This window comes from Rhinopithecus bieti, unplaced genomic scaffold, assembly GCF_001698545.2.
Source record: "Rhinopithecus bieti isolate Rb0 unplaced genomic scaffold, ASM169854v2 scaffold_51230, whole genome shotgun sequence".
NCBI lineage: Eukaryota > Metazoa > Chordata > Mammalia > Primates > Cercopithecidae > Rhinopithecus > Rhinopithecus bieti.
Genome location: NW_016820119.1, coordinates 43,208 through 63,836, shown reverse-complemented (window position 1 = coordinate 63,836; position 20,629 = coordinate 43,208). Strand labels below are relative to the sequence as shown.

At 46.4% G+C, this 20,629-nt stretch overlaps 1 protein-coding gene across 5 annotated transcripts in view; it reads right to left on the bottom strand.

The window, feature by feature from the left end:
- The window catches only part of SLC8A3 (solute carrier family 8 member A3), a 144,614-nt gene extending 125,275 nt beyond the window's left edge, over positions 1-19,339 (bottom strand). For all 5 annotated transcript variants that reach the window (XM_017859593.1, XM_017859595.1, XM_017859594.1 and 2 more), the window contains exon 1: positions 19,295-19,339. The gene's annotated coding sequence lies outside the window, so the exon portion shown is untranslated. The remainder of the gene's footprint in view (positions 1-19,294) is intronic.
- Between the last annotated feature and the right edge of the window lie 1,290 nt (positions 19,340-20,629).

Genomic DNA, 20,629 nt, shown 5'->3' with positions numbered 1-20,629 from the left:
CTTCATTTCACTCCTGGATTATACCAAGTGACTGTCCACCCCAGGACCTTTGTACATGCCATTATTCTCATTCATCTTTGAAATGAGGGTTTCTTCTTTGCACTCCCCACCCTTAATAATGCTTTAGATCTCATCCATTAAACAGTGAATGACATAAGAGCAAAGACTGTCTCTTCTGTTTATCATGGTATCCTGAGTGGTTAGTAGGTTCTCAGTAACTGTATGTTTTCGGAGTTAATAAATATAGTCACCAAGGAAGCTTCCTCAGACATCAGCCTTCTTTATTTTTTATCTGAATTATAGCCATTTGCTTTGCAAATACATATACATTTCATAGACAAATCCTGACTGGATTTTAGAGGCTATGTGGGACCTCTTTAAATTCCCAAAGACTGTTCTCAAAGAGAAATTCTCTTCGGGACACAAAACATCAGGGTGTATATTGTCCCCATGAAGACCTCCCTCCCAAAGGGCTGAGGGTTAACTTGGTTTAATCCCTAGAGTGGCAGCCAAGTGCTGAAGCCCACATTCCCCACTAGGTGCTGGGGGCATCTCAACAGGTGCTGGGGGCCTCTGCCTTTGTCCTCACTCAGAGGAAAAGAGGTTATGAGGAGACTGTGGAGGAATAGAGTGGTTGAAGGTGTTCAGCATCCATCTTCAAAGCTTAAGAAAGCTCTTGTCATCAATGATGTGCACAGAGGCTTTCATTCAGAGGTTTGACATTCACCCACCCCAGAGAAATGTGGAGAGAAAAGGATCTTGGCTCCTTACTTTGACCTCTGAAAACTCTGACACTTTGTGGATTCCAATGAGCCCCATGTAGCGACGACAGATGGTAGGCACAGCTGAGCAGCTCTTTCATTAAGTGCCAACCCAATCACAGGGGGCGGCTGCTGTGAGAGCCAACCAATCCCAAGAGGATGAGTATCCATAGGGGAGGGAAGAGAGCTGTTCTTCCAGAGTAAAAGGACATGGAACATTGGGATGGTAGAATCATCTTGTTGAACAGTGGACTTGGAGTCCTATTTATCTTATGGACCAGGAGAATTAAGGAGGATGACAGTCTTTGTTCTCCTTTGGCCCTGTAGACACTCTGTGGCAACAGGTTTTTCTGGGGAAAGTGCTATCATATGATCAGAATCAGAGGCCAGTTTAAAAAGACTATTCCATGAGAAAATAAATGAACTGAAGGAAAAGATTAAGGAAAACAAGGCAAGGCTAGGTGCCATGGCTCACACCTGTAATCTCAGCACTTTGGGAGGTTGAGGCAGGTGGATCACTTGAGGTCAGGAGTTCGAGGTCAGCCTGACCAACATGGTGAAACCCCATCTCTACTAAAAATACAAAATTAGCTGGGCGTGGTGGTGCACGCCTGTAATCCCAGCTACTTGGGAGGCTGAGGCAAGAGAATGGCTTGAACTTGGGAGGCGGAGGTTGCAGTGAGCCAAGATCACACCATTGCACTCCAGCTCGGGTAACAACAGTGAAACTCCATCTCAAAAACAAAAAAGAAAAAGAAAAGAAGGCAAGGAGGTGAGATGGCTAGTAAATGCATGCAACAAGTTTTTGAAATTGAAGGTGGAAAATGCCCTGTGAATGCCCAGTTCCTCTCTGCAGCCCTGCTAGGAAATGGTTTCTGGCTGAGATGTTAGAGAAAGCAGGAAAATCTCTAATGACCAAGCCAGTGGTCATTTTTTATGCAATTGCCCCTGGCCCAGACACCAATTGAGATAGATTCCAACATCCTGGGGGTCCAGCTCAACCCTTTAGAGACCCAGATGATCTTCGGTGGTTCCAGAAGGCTATTAACCCCAAGGCATACTCAGGGATATGACTCAACTTGAGACCCTTCCCCCTCCAGGACCACCCCAAATCATAAAGACATTAATAACAGTAATTAGCATCTACAAGTGTTTATTGTGTGCATAATGCTGAGTGCTTTCTCATTTAATTTTCATAGCAACCCTATGAGGTTAGTAATATTTTTATACCTATTTTATATTTTGGGAAACTGAGTCTTAGCAAAGTCATTTATTTGAAGTACAAAAGAAATAGAACTAGAACTCACAGACAGATGACATAAAGTATGGCTTTAACCATCTCATTCTACTAAGCTGTACCACTTCGTTGTAGGACATCCATGGCCTCCAATCAGTTTCCAGTCTGATGTGGACTTAGAAGTAAGATGACTGTCCCACACCTGTTCAGAGGAGAAACTTGGCATTTCAATGCCTAGTTCCCAGGCTTACTGGGGTTGTTCTGGCTGCCTGCTGCAGCCTCCCAACAAATATTCTCCTTCCCATCAGTTCAGTTTGACAAACATTGACAAAAGTCTGTGATCTGCTAGACCTGGTATTAGACGCTGGTGGATTACATGAAAAAAAAAAAGAGAGAGAGAGAGAGAGACACCACGTTTGCCCTCAAAGGTACAATCTAGCAGAGGTATACAGATGTACAAATAGGCACTTTTATTGTAAAAAGAGGAGGTAGGGCAGAATACTATGGGAATGTGAAGAGGGCACTGAGCCAGCCTGGGGATTCAGGGGAGGCGTTCTGAAGGAGGTGATCCCTGAAATGAGACTTCAAGCATGAGTGAGCTTTAGTCAAAAAAAAAAAGGAAACTGGAAAGGGCATTCGAGTCAAAAAGAACAGCCCAGGCAAAGGCAAAGACATGGAAACATGATGGAAAAGGCTGCTGTGGGCTGCTGGGATTACAAGACACGCAGCGTGAGGCAGGAGGCCCAGTAGATGTGGCTAGACAGTAGGGAAAACTTCACTCATGGCAAGCTTTAGATGCCAGGCAGAGAAGACGAGGTTTTATTCTAAGGGCAATGAAAAGCCAATGATAGTGTTGTAAACCAAAGAATGACATGGTATGATTTGTCTTTCAGAAATACCAATTTCACCTAAGGGTTTAGGACAGCAGTAAAGGGGCAAGACAGGAGCAGGAAGGTCAGACAGAACTCTACTGCAAACTGAACAGATACAGACAAGCACGGTGGGCCTGGGTAGATTCTGCTCATGAAGACCGTCTGTCCTCATGTCACATTCCCCTCTCTCAGCCAAACTGATGCCCTGGCTCAGCCCCCAGCCTCTCATCTCTTTCCCAGATCATCTTCCTAACGCCCCTGAGGCCATCTACAAGGTGTCTGTGTCCTCAGCAGTGGCTCCTGACATCTTTTAATATCACTGGCAAATTTAATTAAAGTCACCGTTCCTCTGCTCTTCCAGATCATTAATAAAACAGTGCCACCAGGACAGACTGAGCAAATTATCCCTCCTGCTATGCCCTCCACTTTCTCCAATGGGAACACTGCTCCGGGCATGTCACCAGCCTGGGTAGAGTTGTACCTCTCTGCTTCTAAATCTGGGCCCCTGCACAGGCGTCATAGCCAATTTACATTAAAGTTTTAGGTCCAGCCAGGCTGCACTGGCTCTGATGTGTCAACCGAGTCCAAGCACACTGCCTATTCTCCTGCACTTCCTCTGCCTCCAGTGGGCGGAAGTCAGTGCAGTCCTGTCCTCGGCAATACTCCTCGAGAGCCACAGGAACAAAGTGTCTGACTCTCTCAAGAGTAGGAAAGATGTGACCTCCACTGCTTAGGTAGCTTGATTGCCACAACTGGAACTTGTATCCAAGGAGGAAAATATAATGATATTAAATGTTTTTCTTGCATTATTAATGTTTTGAATCTTCACAGTGAAGGAGGTGATATTATCACTACACCTGTTTTAGAGATGGCAAATTGCAACTCGTAGAGGTTAGGGAATTTGCCCAAGACCCCAGTTAGTAAACAGAAAGGTAAGCATTTGAGTTCTGGCAGTCTACCTCCAGTTTGAGGGCCCCTTTGAGCAAAGGCTCAAGGAGGGCAGGCTGAGTCTTTCTAGATGTTGAGGCCCCCAACAAGGTTGGAATCTCTACATACAGGCAGAGTGGATCCATGGTAAAGCCCTGGATTTGAAAATGGACAAGAACTTCCTTTCCAGCCTCGCTCAATGAGGTGTGAGACCTTGGGAAGTCAGTGACTGTCAGGGCAGCAGCTTCCTCATCCATAAAATACAGGTTTGGTTAGATGATCGCTATAGTTCCTTCTGGGTTAGATGATCACTATAGTTCCTTCCAGTCAAACATGCTTTGATGATAGGAAAGGAAGAAGTGAAGGGACACATTTATTTTAGGTGGGCCCAGAGCCACATGAAAACCAGGTGTGGAAATTAGACTCCCAGAGAGACCTCAGAGGATAAGAGAATAAGCTAGGAGGGGGTGGTAGGAAGCGGGCACCAGGGAAAAGTCAAGGAGAGCCTACATTCTGGATTTACCAAAAGCTCCTTGGACCAAATCCATTTTTTTTCCCATTAAGGCCAAACGCTGTGCTAACAATTGCAGGTACAGCCATGAACCACCTCTCCAACCTCTGAGAGTTTATTTTCTGATGAGGGGTGGAGATAAACAAGCAATTATTCTAATAATTGATTACAACTATGTCTTAAAAAGTAATATGATTTTCTTCTGCTGCTCTAAGCGCTCAGGTTGGTGGCTCTACAGCTGCCTCAACCTGTGTGGGCAGTGGCTGCAGTGCAGCAGGGCTTTTAATGTAGAGAATGTTGCAGTCATATGTGAGATAATATTATACTGTTCTTGCTTCTCTGATCTCATGCAATTGTCATATTTTGCCTTCTCTGAAGTCTCTCAGACCTTTAATGACTTCCGAACCATCTGACAGTTTCATGTAACCCTGCTGACATTCTCCCAAGTACTACTACACAAGAAGAGAAAAGAAAGCTTCCTAGACAGACCAGGGCATCAGCAGGCCTCCATCTCCTCATGCTTTATATGGACAAAGGACTTTTAAAAAGTGATGACAGCAATGATCATATATATTTATCAGGCGGCTACTCTATAGCCACACTGCTCTAGGCACTTTTATATCTGTTATTTAATGCCTCACAACCCCACCATGAGACATGTCTTGTTATCTGTTTTAGAAAAGAGGAGACAGGGGCCTCAAAGATTCATAATTTACCCAAGGTCCATTAGCTGACCAGGTAGCAAAGAGGGGCTATGAAACTTGGTATGTCAAATGCTAAAGTCTGCTTTTAAGCTCCAGGGGATGAAAGGGATGGTGGAAGAGTAGGCTAGGAATCAAGATCCCTTAGGTCAAGAACTTCGGGCTCCAGAAAGTTCTGTGTCTTCTGGGAAGCCTTCCCTGAAAATGTGTCTTCCTCTAATTATAAAGTGAGTCATTTATTCTCTTGGGTTCTTCTAACACTTTGGTTACCCATGAAGCACTTATCACACTGTACTGGGCGTATCTGTTTACCTATCCATCTTCCACACTCTTCTGGAAGCCCTATGAAAAATTTCAACTCAATATAGGGAAGCTTTTTTTTTGAGGAGTCTCACTGTGTCGGCCAGGCTGGAGTGTAGTGGCACAATCTCGGCTCACTGCAACCTCTGCCTCCCAGGATCAAGTGATTCTCCTGCCTCAGCCTCCCAAGTAGTTGGGATGACAGGTGTGCACCACCACACCCGGCTAATTTTTTGTATTTTTTAGTAGAGGCATGGTTTTACCACGTTGGCCAAGCTGGTCTCGAACTCCTGACCTCAAGTGATCCGCCCACCTCAGCCTCCCAAAGGGGAAGCTTTTTTGTTTGTAACAATGAATCGTCACACTCTGTGAAACTCTATTGATAGGATGAAGAGGTTGAACTTGATCTCTGATACCCTCTCTGCCTCTAAAATTCTATGATTCAGAGATGACTGAAATGTGCTAGACTTGTGTAAACCAGAGGACTTTGCCCTCTGCAAATCCTTGACAGAGGAGTTACAAACACTGAAGAGTGGGCCAGAAAGCCAGGAAGAGAGAGGGCTTAGCTCAGCTTAATTTAAGTTTTGCTTTTCCCATGGCTGGATCTACATCTGCATTTAAGTAATCCTCCAGTTGGAGACAGTGATGGAACCAGGATCACATTCTAGAGATGGCTGTACATCTGAATAATCATGGAGTTCTAAAAAATACAGACATCTGGATCCTACTCCAGACCTAAGTTTTGAAATCTCTGGGAGAGGAGCCTAAATATTTATGTTTTTGAAAAGTTCCTTAGTTGATTTTAAGACACAGACAAGGTTGAAAATCCTGGGAGAGAAGAGAAGGAACCTCACCTGACTATGACATTTGCATCCCAGAAATTCCAGCCACTAGAGACTTTCTTTGGACTGGGAGAAGGACTTATAGCAGATCATGTACTGACTCGCAAATGGGTACCACAAGATATTTCTATGCTCTGGACAAACATCTCACCTTCTTGAAATCTCACTTCCTTTCATACCTTGCCAAGAATAGTCAGCATCAATTCTCTACCCACATAAGCAGATTTTCCCTTTGTCTTTCCCTAAACTTGCTGTCTACTTGGTTTATACTTGACTGATGAAATATAAAAGATCCATAATTCCCTTGTCTTTGTAGGAAAATGATGCTATTCATCCATTTTCAGCAAGTTGTATTTCTAATTATTTTTCCTTTCAGTGATAATAGCTTAGGTCTACTTCTTCACACTTCCTCATGGCCTCTTTGTTCATTCACTCGCTTACTCATTTATTCATTCATGCAGGCATGCATGCATTTGTATGAAACCCAGCTTATGTGTCACAGGCTGACTTTCACTGAATTATGTTGAGAAGGTTAATTTATTCTAAACTCATTTTTTTCCACACACTCAAAAAAGTTAGAATATAAGTTCCAAGAGGGTAGAAATTTTTATCTGATATTTCTGTATCCCCAGTGCCTAAATCAGTGCCTGGCATATCGTAGATGCTCAGTATATATTTATTGAATGAATGAGTACATCGAGTGAATGTGCAAAAATAGAAGGGATAATATCCAGTGATTTCTCCCATCTTTGGCAGTGTTCAAATTGGAGGCTGGAGAACCATCTGTCAGGGATGCTGTGAGCATGGTTTTCTGAATTTGAGTAATATGAATAAAATATAATCCCTCTAGAGAAGCACACACTTCACTGGAGAACAGTGACAGAAAACCAAATAATTACAACGAAACAAGTACCAGATTTAGAAGCATGTGCAACGTGCCAAGAGATCACAAGAAAGGAAGGTATAGCACTGCTTGGGATCACTGGGGCCGGCTGCATGAACCAGCTAACATTAGATCTAGGATTTAATGAATGAACAGGAGTTAACTGGGTAGAAGCCAATACATCTCAAACAAAGGCCATAGGAAGCCCATGCTAAAGGGCATGGAAGCCTGAACAAGCAGTGTCTGTTTCCAGAAGGATGAGCAGTATGGCTGAAAGACTTGAGAGAAGCTGTGGAGATAAGTGAGGAATCGCTGGTAAGAGGCCTTGTGTGCCTGGCCAAGGAATGTGGGCATTCTCTTGGAGGCATAAGGAAACACTGAAGGTTTTTAGTCATAGGAGGGACAAGATCAATGTTTTTCTTTTGGATAGGCAGCCTAGAGTGATGACAGTGTGGGAACAGGATAGGTGAATGAAAGCAGAGCAAGACTGGAGGCAGGAAGACCAGTCCAGACTCTCCCAGGACTGGGGTGAGAGGCAATGGAGACCTGAACCAAGGCAGTGGGAGAAGGGCTGCTGGGGAAGGCTTGGATTTCAGAGGCACTGAAAGGAGAATCCATGTAAGTTGGAGACCAATGGAAACAGAAGATGATGGTGAAGAGGAATGAAGAGGCCTAGCAAGGACCACACCACATCAGGCCCCTTCCTCCACTGACCCTGCAAAGTTCATCCTGATCCTGAGATCTCCAGGCCCCAAGGAATGGAAGCTGAAGGAATCAACACGAAACCATCCAACTTAGATATCTTCTTAGCTTTAGGACTTCCTGTAACTGTGGGACGAATGGAACCCAACCAAGGCCTTAGAGTGTTCCTCAGTCTAGTCAAGGGAATAACCATTTGTGGATTCAGTAGATCAGACTGTGATAAGTTCTGGAGATGCACTGATGAAGCAGGTCTGGTCACCCCTCTGGAGTGACACACAGAAAGGTATATGAGATCAGTATCTAAATGTGAGCAAAGGGTTTGGGGATTTATAAACACTGCCTAAAGATTGTGGAGTTAGACATCTCAGATCTGTTTCAAATGACCGCACAGTTTCACACAGGAAAAAATGAACCCATGGAACATATTGCTCCTAAGAAATAGTGCTAGCTAGAAAGATAAGAATTACTTGTAAAAGATCCAAAATATTGAGATTAACTTCAAGTTAATCTAGAGTAGCTACAAGAAAGCCTGATGCTGTTCACTGATTCATGAACAAAAGTATTTGTCGAGCACAGTGATGTGCCCATCACAGTTGTAGGTTCTTTGAAGATCATTTCTGCCTGGATGCATTCTCAAATTTATTGAGTGCCAAATACATGTCACGTTCCATTCTAGTTGCTGGAGATTTAATATTTAATACTACATCTCTCACCTGGACTACTGCAACAGCTGCCAACCTTGTTCCACCCCTTATAATCTACGTTCCACAAAATAGCTAGAAAGTCTCTCTTTTTTGGGCTGGAGTGCAGTGGCCGCATCTCAGCTCACTGCAAGCTCCGCCTCCCGGGTTTACGCCATTCTCCTACCTCAGCCTCCCGAGTGGCTGGGACTACAGGCGCCCGCCACCTCGCCCGGCTAGTTTTTTGTATTTTTTTAGTACAGACGGGGTTTCATCCTGTTAGCCAGGATGGTCTTGATCTCTTGACCTCATGATCCACCCGTCTCGGCCTCCCAAAGTGCTGGGATTACAGGCTTGAGCCACCGCGCCCGGCCAGAAAGTCTCTTTAAAATGTAAATCAGATAGATCATGCCATTCTTTGTATCCTCTCTCTTTCTGTGGCACCCCACCTCCTACTGACTTCTCGTCTAGCTTCTAACTCACTGACCTTTCAAATCTCCTACCATTTTGTTTTGCTCCATCCATACTCCACTCCTATCTAGATGAAATACTTGGAAGTTTCTAGAACAGGCAAGCATGTGTCTTAGGACTTTTGCATCTACTGTGCTCTCTACTTGGAACAACCTTACCCTAAATATCCACAGAGGTCACTTTTAAGTTTCATTCAGGCCGTAGATACCCCTCTCTGAGAGACTTTCCCCCACCCGTCTTATCTAAAGGCAATCTTTCCCTCCAGTACTCTCTTGTAACATCACTTTTCATTTTCTTTATACCCCATATGCACTTGATGAAATCATCCTTGTTTTTGTTTGCTTGTTTACTAGTTTATCATCGAATATATACTCCATAGTAGAAGGAATCTCGTCCCTTTTGTTCACCACAGTATTCCCAGTGCCTTGGCTAGTGCTGGCAGAGGGAGTACTCAGTAAGTATTTGTTGAATGGATGCAAAATGACTCTACAGGAGTTTTCATTAAGTGATTCTGGAAAGATGTGTCTAGGAAGCGACTTCAAACTTCCTGGCAAGCCTTATGGTTAAAGCCAATGACCTCAGAGTGCAGATAGTTTTGTTCATTCTCAAGAACCAATGGGACCACGTAATGTTTGGACAAAAGTCACGAGTCTAATTCTAAACACAACCTCCTCTCCCAATCCTAGTCCTCTCATTGGCACCTCACTTTTCCTTCAGAGTATGGCATAATGATAATCGGCATTTATACTGCATCATTCATTCAATAAATATTAAGCAATGCTATTTGCCAGGGGTTTACAAAGATCTTCTCACTCACAGGATCTTATTTAATCCTTCTTGTGAGGATGATCACACAGAAGAAGAAATTGGGGCTCAGTTTATTGCTGAGTGTTTCTATGCCAATAAATAATGGAGCCAGAACCAAACTTTGGTGCTCTGAATGCCAGATGTCTCCTTTCAGCAGGCTGAAGGAGTGTGTCATGTCGGGAAGGGCCAAGAGAAAGCATCCTCTGCAACTGAAAGGAAGTCAGGGCTGGAGTTAGAGGAGCAAGAAACCCAGGGCAGCCTCAGGTAGACATTGTTCCTGCCCTTCCCTGTTGCCAAGAGCGAACCACTTGGGCTCTATCTTTTGAGGTTACCCATGGGGGAGGCTGACATCTTCTGCCCTGTTGCAAAGCCATCAAGGGATGCTGGTGATCAGCCTCCTTTATGTACATAGTTCTCATACTATTCTCCAGAAGCCAAATGTATTTTAATGCCATTTAATTTATTTTAATTTTTTAAATGTTGAAATATGGAATTAAATCATATCATTGCCTGATTGAAGAACAAATAAAACCTGGCAAGCAGTCAAAGTCATCTCTCTGAGACAAGTCTGGGTAGTTCTCTTGTATAATCAACCCTAGGGATGCTCTGGGCCCTCCTATTACAAGGGGGTGCTAGGAGCAGATTCCTCAGACTCCCAGCAGATCTAGCTACTGTCTTCACAGATGTGCTCTCCCCTAATGATTTCCCCTTGAGGTTGATTCCTCTATTAGTTTCTTTTCAGGGGCGAAAAGGCACTGGCTCAAGAGGATTCTTCCTGTCTCACTGGGGAGGGAGTACAATGGTATGTTTGTGGTAGGTGGAGCATCTGGAAAGCTGCTGAGCAGAGTGATTTTACTAGACTCTCAGCAGAATCTACATGGCTCTAAACACATCTTTTCTGGGGGCTCTATGAAAGGCAGAAGTGCAGGGGTTGAGATAGGATGTCTGGAACATTTGGGAGCCTAGAGCACTACTAGTCATTCTGAGAATGCCCTAGAATACTGCAGTGGGAGCTGACTGATGACTGCACATTGAGGAGTGCCAACCTGGGGCCCTTGGGGCACTCTAACCAATTTAGGGCAGCTTACAGGCTGGACAGCTGAGTTGACTGGCCAAGTTGATCTCTAGAGACTCAATGTGGTGACAGATACACTAGAGGCTTCAAGTTACAGTTGGAAGTTTCTGAAATGAAAGATACTGTCAGCACTGAAAGTATTCTCAGCAGCAGACAATCTGTATGCTAAGAAACAAGACTCACAGAATACAGAATTGTCAGGTCAGGGAGGAGCATAAAAGTCAACACATCCAACACAAATTCTTTTGATGGATAAGGAATCCAAGGCCCAGAGAGCAGAGGTGAGTCTCACCTGTGGTTGTCAGAAGTGATAAGAATTAGAACATAACCTTTTATCACCAATTCGTTGCCTCCTCTGTTACACCATTTTCCTGTCCCTGGTTTGAATTTTGACTCCACCATTGTCTTATTTTTGGAAATAGTATAGATCCCCTTTCTTGACCTTGTTTCACCTGCTTCATGGGTGAGGGAGTATATTCACTCCAGTTTTTCATTGAACACCTACTGTCTATCAGGCATCATGTGACATAGAGTGGGAGACAGAAAAAGCACTTGCTCTGGGAGGGATGGTAAGCCACATGCAAAAAAAAAAAAAAAAAATGCATTTCAGAAAGTGTAAAGGGCTAATGAAAAACAGATGTCACATTATTAAAATTCACAGGAGGAAGGGACAGTTTCTCCATAAAGCCTTCCCATCAAGAAGAGGCATTTGAATTGAACACTGAAGAACAAGCAGAAGTCTTAGGGGAAGGTAAACTGTGAACAAATGCACAAAGGCAGAAAGGGCAAGGGAACTGTAAAAAGTGAGGCTAGATATGGAGTGGGGCACCTGCCCATACAGGGCCTTGAATACAAGGAACTGAAAAAAATGGAATGCCCTTCAAAGTTTTTTACGCAGAAAAATGGTAAGTTTACAAGGGCATTTTAGGAGGTGAATCTTGTAACTGATTAAAATGAATTGAAAGAGGGAAAGGTTGAAGTTGGGAAGATGGCAGAAAGCTGTTTTTTACAGTATAATAATAGTAACTACTTCGCACAGCCATAGTAAGGACTAAATGGGAAAATCAAGGTAAAGCACTTTGCAACAGAGTAGCTGACAGATGGTAAACACACACATATTATTATTATTTTTATACAAGAGGTGATAAAATCTGCACTTGAGTAGTGTTTGAGATGAAGAAGAGGGGCACAGGCTTATAAAATACATCAAGCAATACTTGGGGAACCAGGGAGATGAGTTTAAAGATAAACTTGGAGATTTCAAGTCAGGGTGATTAGAAGTTTGTTGGTGCCATCAAGAGAAAGTGGGAAGTCAGGAGGAGAAGCTGCTAAGGACAAAGATGATGTCAGGTTAGTAAAAATTCAGGAGGAGTTAACAGGACATCTTGTTGGAGATATTTCCAGCCATGTGGAAATCAAGACAAGAAATAAGACATCCGGCTTGGAGAGCTAGAGTCACAGACTCTGGGAACTATCCACACTGCAGTAACAGCACAAACCATTTAGGGAGACTGCCAAGGGATAATGGAGAAAGGAAACATTGGGAGAGAGGAGAGAATCTTGGAGTGGAAGTGGAAGAGGGGCCATGTAGAGGTAGTGAGACTTACAGAGCTCTGTGTGAAAGAAGTCAAAAGAGGAAAGACTTAAGGAGCTAATTGTCAATATTATCTGATGCAGGGAGGGAGAGAGACAGAGAAAGAAAGAGGGAGGACAGCAGGCAGCTATTTGGAATAAGTCATTACATTTTGGGGAATGAGAAGTCCTTGGTGGATGAGAGTTGGGGAGAAGGTGGAGAAAAGTGGGAAGTGAGTGGATGAATGATGAGAAAATAGGGACAAATGATCAAAATGTCAAGAGTTTGTTGAAGGCATGACGGGGAAAGAGTATAATGGGGAAAAGGAATTAGAGAAGTGATACTCTTTTTAAGACAGGGTTTGTGGAAGGAGAGGATTCTGTGTTGAAGGAGAAAGACACTTCAGATAAGAGGTGGAACTGGGGCAGTTTACCAAACTAGGGCAAGGGTGAGCTCCTGGGCACTGTAGGAAATGAAGCATTTTGTTTTTGTTTGTTTGTTTGTTTTTTACTCTAAGATTAGTAACAGGGAAGGATGAGGAACCCAGTGGATAAATCAGGGTGCAAAGGAAGAATGCTGACCAAGCTCACACTGTTTGGTTTCATTCTTTTGGACTTTGAGGTCCTCTCCTGTTGAGTGATTTCGAAATTATCACATGGAAGCCATGGCAGGAGCACAGCTTCTGGTCCCACTTCCAGATCTAGTCCCGACATGACCCAGCATTCCTGAACACAACTAGGAAAGCCCTATTTGTCATTCCAAATATCGAGGCAGTAAATGCTATTTGGTCTGTTCCAAATTATATATAGATGAAACAGAGCTGTTTTCTTCTTACTAGATGCGATTCTGTATGCCATATCCAAGTACCCTGGATTCTAGAATTAGCTTTTATTCACTCACCATATTATTTTTAAATACCCATGTACATACACATGTGAGTCTCCTATCTAGATGTCTTGCTCTATAGTCTCCATGGACCTAAATTCTTACCCTTCCAGACTCCTTCTTCAGGCCTGTCTCAGCCTTCACGGATCTCTCCATCTTAAATCTTTGAGAGTTTGCTTTGCTCTGCAGTTCAGTTGGCCAGGAAATATGTCTTACACTCTGTGGAGCCCTTTCTCTTTTCCCCTAAGGCATCTGCCCAGTGTTGAGTTTAGAGGGCCCATTCAAAACACTAATGAACAACCAAACATAAACCAATCTCATTAGAGAAAATTAGTGAAACGCTTTCCTAGAAGGGTATCTCTGGTTTGTGTGGAGTCCTAATTAGGGAAAAGAGGTCAGGCTGGCAGGACCAGGGGAAAGCAAAAAGAGAAAGCAGATAAGCTGTAAGTCTGCCTTTTTTCATGGTCCAGGACATATAGCCCTCCTGTGCAAATAACTCACAATCTTCCTGTACCCAGCTATCACCAGACCATCGGCTGATAGAAAAGTGCAAGTTAACTCACTGCAAGCTTGGCATTATCAGTACTGCACATAGCTCTCTCCAGCACAAGCCCCATCCTGTAAGTCCCCAGCAAGCCTTTGTCTCCTTGCAGTCAGCTCTTTCTTTTCTTGCTGACCTGCCTGTTGCTTCCTTCATACTATCTTCATACTTTCTCTAATAAATCTGACTTTTATTTTTTAACCTACATACATTTTTAACCTACATACTTTCTCTAATAAATCTGACTTTTATTTTTTAACCTACAACTGTCTTGGTAAATTCTTTTTACCTCCCATGCGACACTGCCCCAAGTAGTTGCTACCCGTGACAGTCTGTACATTGAAACAGAAAGAGGAAACCCCTGCCCTCACCTTCATAGGCTGCCAGGACCATACACCTGGGTTTCTATACAGTTCCCCTTTACCTCCCTCTCTCTCCTACGTTCCAGTTTCAGTACACTATCTAAAACGCAAGTCTGACCTTTCAAATCAGTAGTCAACATTTTCCTAACCCTGCATTGGAAACTCAGTGGAAATTCTTAGCATGGAGTACAAGCCCTTCAAGGTTTGACCCCTATGCCTTCTCCAGACTTAACTCCCCTGCATTTTAATCTCTGTCTTCAGTCATTTGGAAGAGCTCTTATCTATGTTAGGTCTTTACATACTAATCCCTTCACTCATAACACTTTCTCCCTCCACTTTCCTCTCCTCTTTTCTTCCTCTCCTCTTTTCTTTCACCAAAGCTAACTCCTACCCATCCTCCCTTTCTGGGCTTAGCTGTCCCTACAAGTCCTCATTAAGCCCCTAGGAAGAGGTGCTCCTCCTATATGCTTCCATTATCATGGGGTTTACTCTCTACTGGCAGAAATCACTTTATACAGTAATTGTCCATTCACTAACTGGTCATCCTTGCTGGAATGTGTGTTTATGAGGAAAGAGGCCATTCTATTTTATTTGCCTCTCTACTTAGCACATGCCTGGCAGAGTAGGTGGCTATTGAATATTTATTGAATAAATGGCTAGCTGAGTGAATAAACGAATGCTTTTTCTTTTGGAGTCCAGTGTTTTTCTGAGCCTCATCACATATTTGAATCTCTTAGGCAAAGCAACCAAGCTTAAGTGAAGGGGGTTATTCCTTTTTTTTTAATTATTTTTTTGAGATAGAGTCTCGCTCTGTTACTCAGGCTAGAGTGCAGTGGCATGATCTCGGCTCACTGCAACCTCCGCCTCCTAGGTTTAAGCAATTCTCCTCCTTCAGCTTCCCGAGTAACTGGGATTACAGGTGCCTGCCACCATGCCCAGGTAATTTTGTATTTTAGTAGAGACGGGGTTCACCATGTTGGCCAGGCTGGTCTTGAACTCCTGAACTAGTGATCCACCTGCCTCGGCCTCCCAAAGTGCTGGGATTACAAGCGTGAGCCATCGCACCTGGTCTATTCCTTTCTTTTTATCTAATCTCAATAGTTTGAAAAGAAGTCCAGATGTGTGATACATTTCCCAAATCCTGATCATGGGCAATGACTAAAGCATGAAGGCTGGAGAACATGCCCACTATCAGTGCCCATAAACAATACCAACAACTGTGCCCAGAGAATGCAAAAGGAACCACCCTGCACAGGCACAGGGCAGGGCTGGGGGAAGAGGACAACCTATCAGCTTTAGGATCCCATCCCTTGGAGGAGCACAGGGCATGGGAATAGTTTTTACAGGGTCAGTTCAGTAACCATATTCTCCCTTCTCCCACCAGGAAGCTGTAGGTGGCAGTGTAAAGGAGAGCTCAGAAGAGCAGGAACAGAGAAGGAAAGAATGTAGTTGCTCCTCTAATTCCACTCACTCAACCAACATTTACTGGGTACCTATCCTATGCCAGGCACAGTGCTAGGCCTTGGGGACACAGTTTCCTCCCTTTGTGGAGTCTGTTGTCTAGAGGTGTGCCTGGCATTACTTAATCACATACATAAATTTAATGTGCATCTTTAATATACTTCAAAAATATAACTTCAGATTATGAGTGTTTATGAGGAAAGGATCCATTCTATTTCATTTGCCTCCGGACTTAGCACATGCCTGACAGAGTAGGTGGCTGTTGAACACTTATTGAATAAATGGCTAACTGAATGAAGAAACAAATACTTTTCTTTTGGAATCCAATGGACTCCATGGCCAAATATGGCTTGGCTGTGTCCCCATCCAAATCTCATCTTGAATTGTAGTTCCTATAATCCCTACGTATCTTGGGAGGAAGCCAGGGAGGTAACTGAATCATGGGGCAGTTACCCCATGCTGCTGTTCTTATGATAGTGAGTTCTCACAAGATCTGATGGCTTAACAAGGGGCTTTTCCCCCTTTCTTTGGCACTTCTCTTTGCTGCTGCCGTGTGAAGAAGGACGTGTTTTCTTCCCCTTCCACCATGATTGTAAATTTCCTGAGGCCTCCCCAGCCCTGTGGAACTGTGAGTCCATTAAACCTCTTTCCTTTGTAAAGTACTTGGGTATGTCTTCATGACCAATGTGAGAACGGACTAATACAGATGTAAAATAAGCAGGGATCTGGCCTAGTCAGGGAGGATATGAAAGGCTTCCTTGAGGAAGTAACTAGTGAGCTGAGAGGGAAGCTTGAGTAGGAGTACTTTAGGAGTATGTTGGGAGAAAAATAAAGGATTCCAAGTGGAGGAAACTGCATGAATGCCCTTCCCTTCTCCATCAAGTTAAAGAAAGAACCACTTCAACCAAGTTCAGTTCTATAGGCCTTATCTGCTTCTTCTCAATCCAGTATCTACATTGTATTTAAAGAAAAAGGAGGCTACAAAGTGGACTTGTATGAGGGGACTGCTGCTGGGCATTGTAGATTGCAATGAGGGGCTGGGTGATCAGTCAACATCTAGTTACCCTAAGCTCTGACCATCAGCCATCCTCCTTTGGAGACCTGCAATGCATGAAGGGGCAGGTTCCTCTCAAACTTGAATCCAGCCAGTGAGGCCAGCAAAAAGAAGCCCTGGCAGAAGGCCAAGAGCCCAAAAAGGGTGAACTGATCCCCCTATTTCAGGAAGAGCATGGCGCAGCAGCTATATTTGAAAATCGAAGTAAACAAGAGCTCAGCTCAAGTGGATGGGGCACGACAGCTGTGGAAGATTAATCACACGCCGCTGCAAGTCACCGGGTCGCCAGGGGCCGAGGAGGCTTCCCTTTTGGTGCCCCACCAGAAGGCCGGATGTGTTCCTATCACGTACCCGCATTCCACCCTCCTCAACTCCCTCCTCCCCCCACCCCCTTCGGGGTGTTTCTTGACCACCCAGGAGCTTGGCGGCGCCTGCTGAGGTCTGCGTTTCTGATAAATTGAAACCAATTTCAATTCTTCTGCCCGGGAGACCTAACCGCCGAATGCGTTCAGAGGTTTGTTTATTAATCGCCAGGAAAGGAGAGCGAGAAGAGAGAGAAAGGGGAAAGGAGGAGAGAAGAGAAGAGAAGGGTGGGGGTGGGGGGCGAGGAGAGAGAGAGAGAGAGAAACAAGCTGCGATGAGCAGGTAAATTTATGGTACTGCATTAAAGGCATTTCTTCTATTTAACCCCACCCCGCCACCACCACCACTACCACACGGTTAAACATAAAACACAATGAATTAAGACGAAAAACTGCTTTTTCCCCCGGAGCAAATTGCTTTCATCATCTCTCCCAGTGGCTCGGGTCCTCTGGGCAGGTCAGCCAGGGCCTGCAGGAGCAGCAGCGCTAGCCTCTGAATGAGTGCTTTGGCTGTGTGTGTGTGTGTGTGTGTGTTGAGAAGAGAGAGAGAGGGGAGCGCGATGAGCGTGTGTGTGGTGGTGCGGCAGCGCGTGTGGTGGGGGATCAGGGGGAGGTGTGTAGTTATATATTTCGAGTTCTTTCACCTAGCCCCAGACCACGCAGACCAGCCCAGGGGCTGAAAGAGTGCAGGACTTGAGAAAACCCTCCTTCTTCCCCGCCCCCTTGGCCCCAGCGGTCTGTGCGCTGGGGCTGCAGCTCCCGGACCCGCCGGCGGTTGGAGTCCCGAGATTGGCGTGAGCCGTGTCGTCTATGTGCACGCGGCGCGCGCGGAAAGTGATACCAGCTTCCACTGCTAGCCCAAACCCGGCGGACACTCACAGCACCAGAAGGCACAACACGCCCTGGCCCAGGCGGCACACGTATGCCCCATGCATCCAGCACACAACACGAGCAGTCAGTCTCGCCCAGAGAACAGCACCCGCTACCAACCCACAAGCTCACGACCGACTGCACTCATCCTGCCCAGGCATCTATCTCGTCTCTTGCCCCTCCCCACCCGGCGCACCCTCCCGTGCAGCACGCCACTCTGCCAGATTGCCCCCCAACACCGCATACACAATGTACACTTTGCGGGGCACCCTCTCCCCCACTTCTCTTGGCACTAAATCCACAGGAAGGGTGGTTCATCATGAATGATCTTGAGAAATAGACTGTAACCCCGTTATTCCAATCAGGGATCCTCTTAGGCATCCAAACCCCCAACCTCTACCCTCCCATAGTTCGGCTGCCCGCTAAGGGGAAGGGCAAGGAGGCTCCACCCCATTACTCACCGTTTCTCTCGGACCTCGCCCGAGCGGGAGTGGGCAAAGTGGAGGGGGTGAGGAAGGTTACGCGATGCCCCCGCCACCCGGCGCCTCACCGGCCGCAGGGCTCATCGCCCCCGCGGGCTGCCGCGGCCGCAGCCGCGTCGGCGGCATGTCAGTCCGCCCCGCCGCCCGCCGGGGTTGCGGCGTGGGCTCGCAGCTGTCAAGGAGCTGCCGGGCAAGCGCATCTGGAGCGGCGGGGGTCTAGGCGGGCGGGTGTCTGGGGCAGGAGCGAGGGCCCGGGAGGGGTCTTCCGCCAGCGGATTTCACGGAAAGAGGGAAACCCCTACCCAGAGCCGGGGCTGGAATCTACGGCCCGGGAGAGGCCCGGAGTCCCGGCCGCGGCGCGGGGGATTCCTGCGGGAACGACGGGGCAGGCCAGAGGGGAGCAGCCCGGCGCGCCCTGGCGGCTCCGAGGACCCGGGCTCGGGTTGCGGGGTCGCGTCGCCAGGGCTTTCCCGGGCTGGGAAGCGCGCCGGCTCTCCGCCTTGGCACGCTGTCACCGCGGGGGAGACGTCTCTGCCTCGCCCGCGCGCAGAGGGGACGCGGACATGAGCTGGTTTCTGGAGCGAGCGGAGAGCTTTTCCATTAAGCTGCCGCAAGAAGGCCAAATCAAAAGGCCAATCTCCAAGCCTGCCAAACGGAACGTCACCCTAATGAGCTGGGAGAGAGCGCCGCACCGAATGGAACAAGCCGTTGCAATTTTATCCTTCACGCGCCGAGGGAGACTCTCAGAACGCTCCTCTACCGGCGACGAGGAGAGTCGAGCCCGCATCCCGGCAACCCTATCCAGGAGCCCGCCGAGGGCGCGAAATCAGATCGAACCCCTGCCCCCGCGTCCAGCCACCCCAGTCGGTGGAGCCTGGTGCCGCACCCGTTCCCCCGGCGGCAGCAGCATTAAAAACGGCGGCGCGTCGCCTGACCTGGATTCCGCCGAGTTGGGAGCTCCAGGCAGCAGGGGGCGCGCGCATCGCTTTCCCCTTCCCTCAGAGGACGCTTGCCTGCCAATCCAAATTAAGTACTCCCACCAGAGGCAGCATTCTGTGGTTATTAAATATGGCAGGGAACTATTACCCAGCAGGGCCACCCCAGGCCTTAGGGGAGGAGTTGAGGGGATGGAGGGTTGGCGGAGGGTAGAAGGGAAAGAGAACTCCTTTTTCCCCTCTTTTTTCTTCCTCGTCTTGGTGCACAACCCCAGCCTGTCAATTTTCTCAACCCAAGTCAAACAACCAGCTTGGAGGCGTTGGGTGAGCGTCTGGTATGTGGCTTGTTCGGGTTTTAAGAAGGCTAAAAATAAGAGAGGGCTGCCTCCCAAATGCTGACTTACTCTGGGCCCGGAGGCTGGAAGAGAGCTGGTTCCTTTGGAGTGCAGCGCAACGGACTAGGCTTGGGCGTTGGCTCTGGCGAGTGACACCACGGAACTAGCCTTAAATCAGATGCCTGTAATTTCTGCTATATTTGTCAGGCTTGGTCCTAGAGGCATGCGGGGTGGGCAAGCCACTCCTAAGAATGGGGTTGCAAGGCCTTAGCTTATCGGTGGCATTAGGCAAATCTAAAATGAGCCTGGTGGCTGGCCCTTTGTAGCGACGCCAGTGCAGAAAAGTCAGAATGTAAGGGCAGGAAGTTGTTCTCTCAGGCCTCTCTGCTGCCTGAAGCTAAGTGTGAGGGACCAACAAATGATCATAATACTTACCAAATATCAGCATCTTTTAAGGGCCAGGAGTGGTGCTAGTGAATTTGATTGTATTATCTCACGCCATCCTGCTAAGACTCTGTGAGCTAGGGACAATTACCAACTCCATTTTTCTGTTGAGGAAATTGAGCCTTAGGTTAAATAACCATCCCAAGGCCATGTGCAGCAGAACCAAGGGTTGAAATAAAATGCAACCAACTGGAGTTGTGCTGACACCTCAACAGTGTGTGTGACTCCTGAGATCCCTGGCTCCCCTGCCCAGCTGCTCTGGAGCAAGGCTTGGTTCAAAGATATTAAGTGGGGTATAGAGACTAGGGAATCTCTAAGCCTGAGATGGCAGGAGGTTTTTGCTGGTCCTTTGACTCAATGTTCCTTTAGCAAGCTGTGTGGTGGTTTCTGGCCTGAGGCCCGAGTCATAGTCCTGGATGTGCTCAGTAGGAGTGCTTTCAGACCCCTGAACCTTTATGGGTCTTGAATTTCATTTAAAGTTAGGGCTGGGACTAACTTTGAAAGGTTTCAATAGCTTCTAAAGTTGTGGGATCTCGGGATATGTCAATTACTGGGA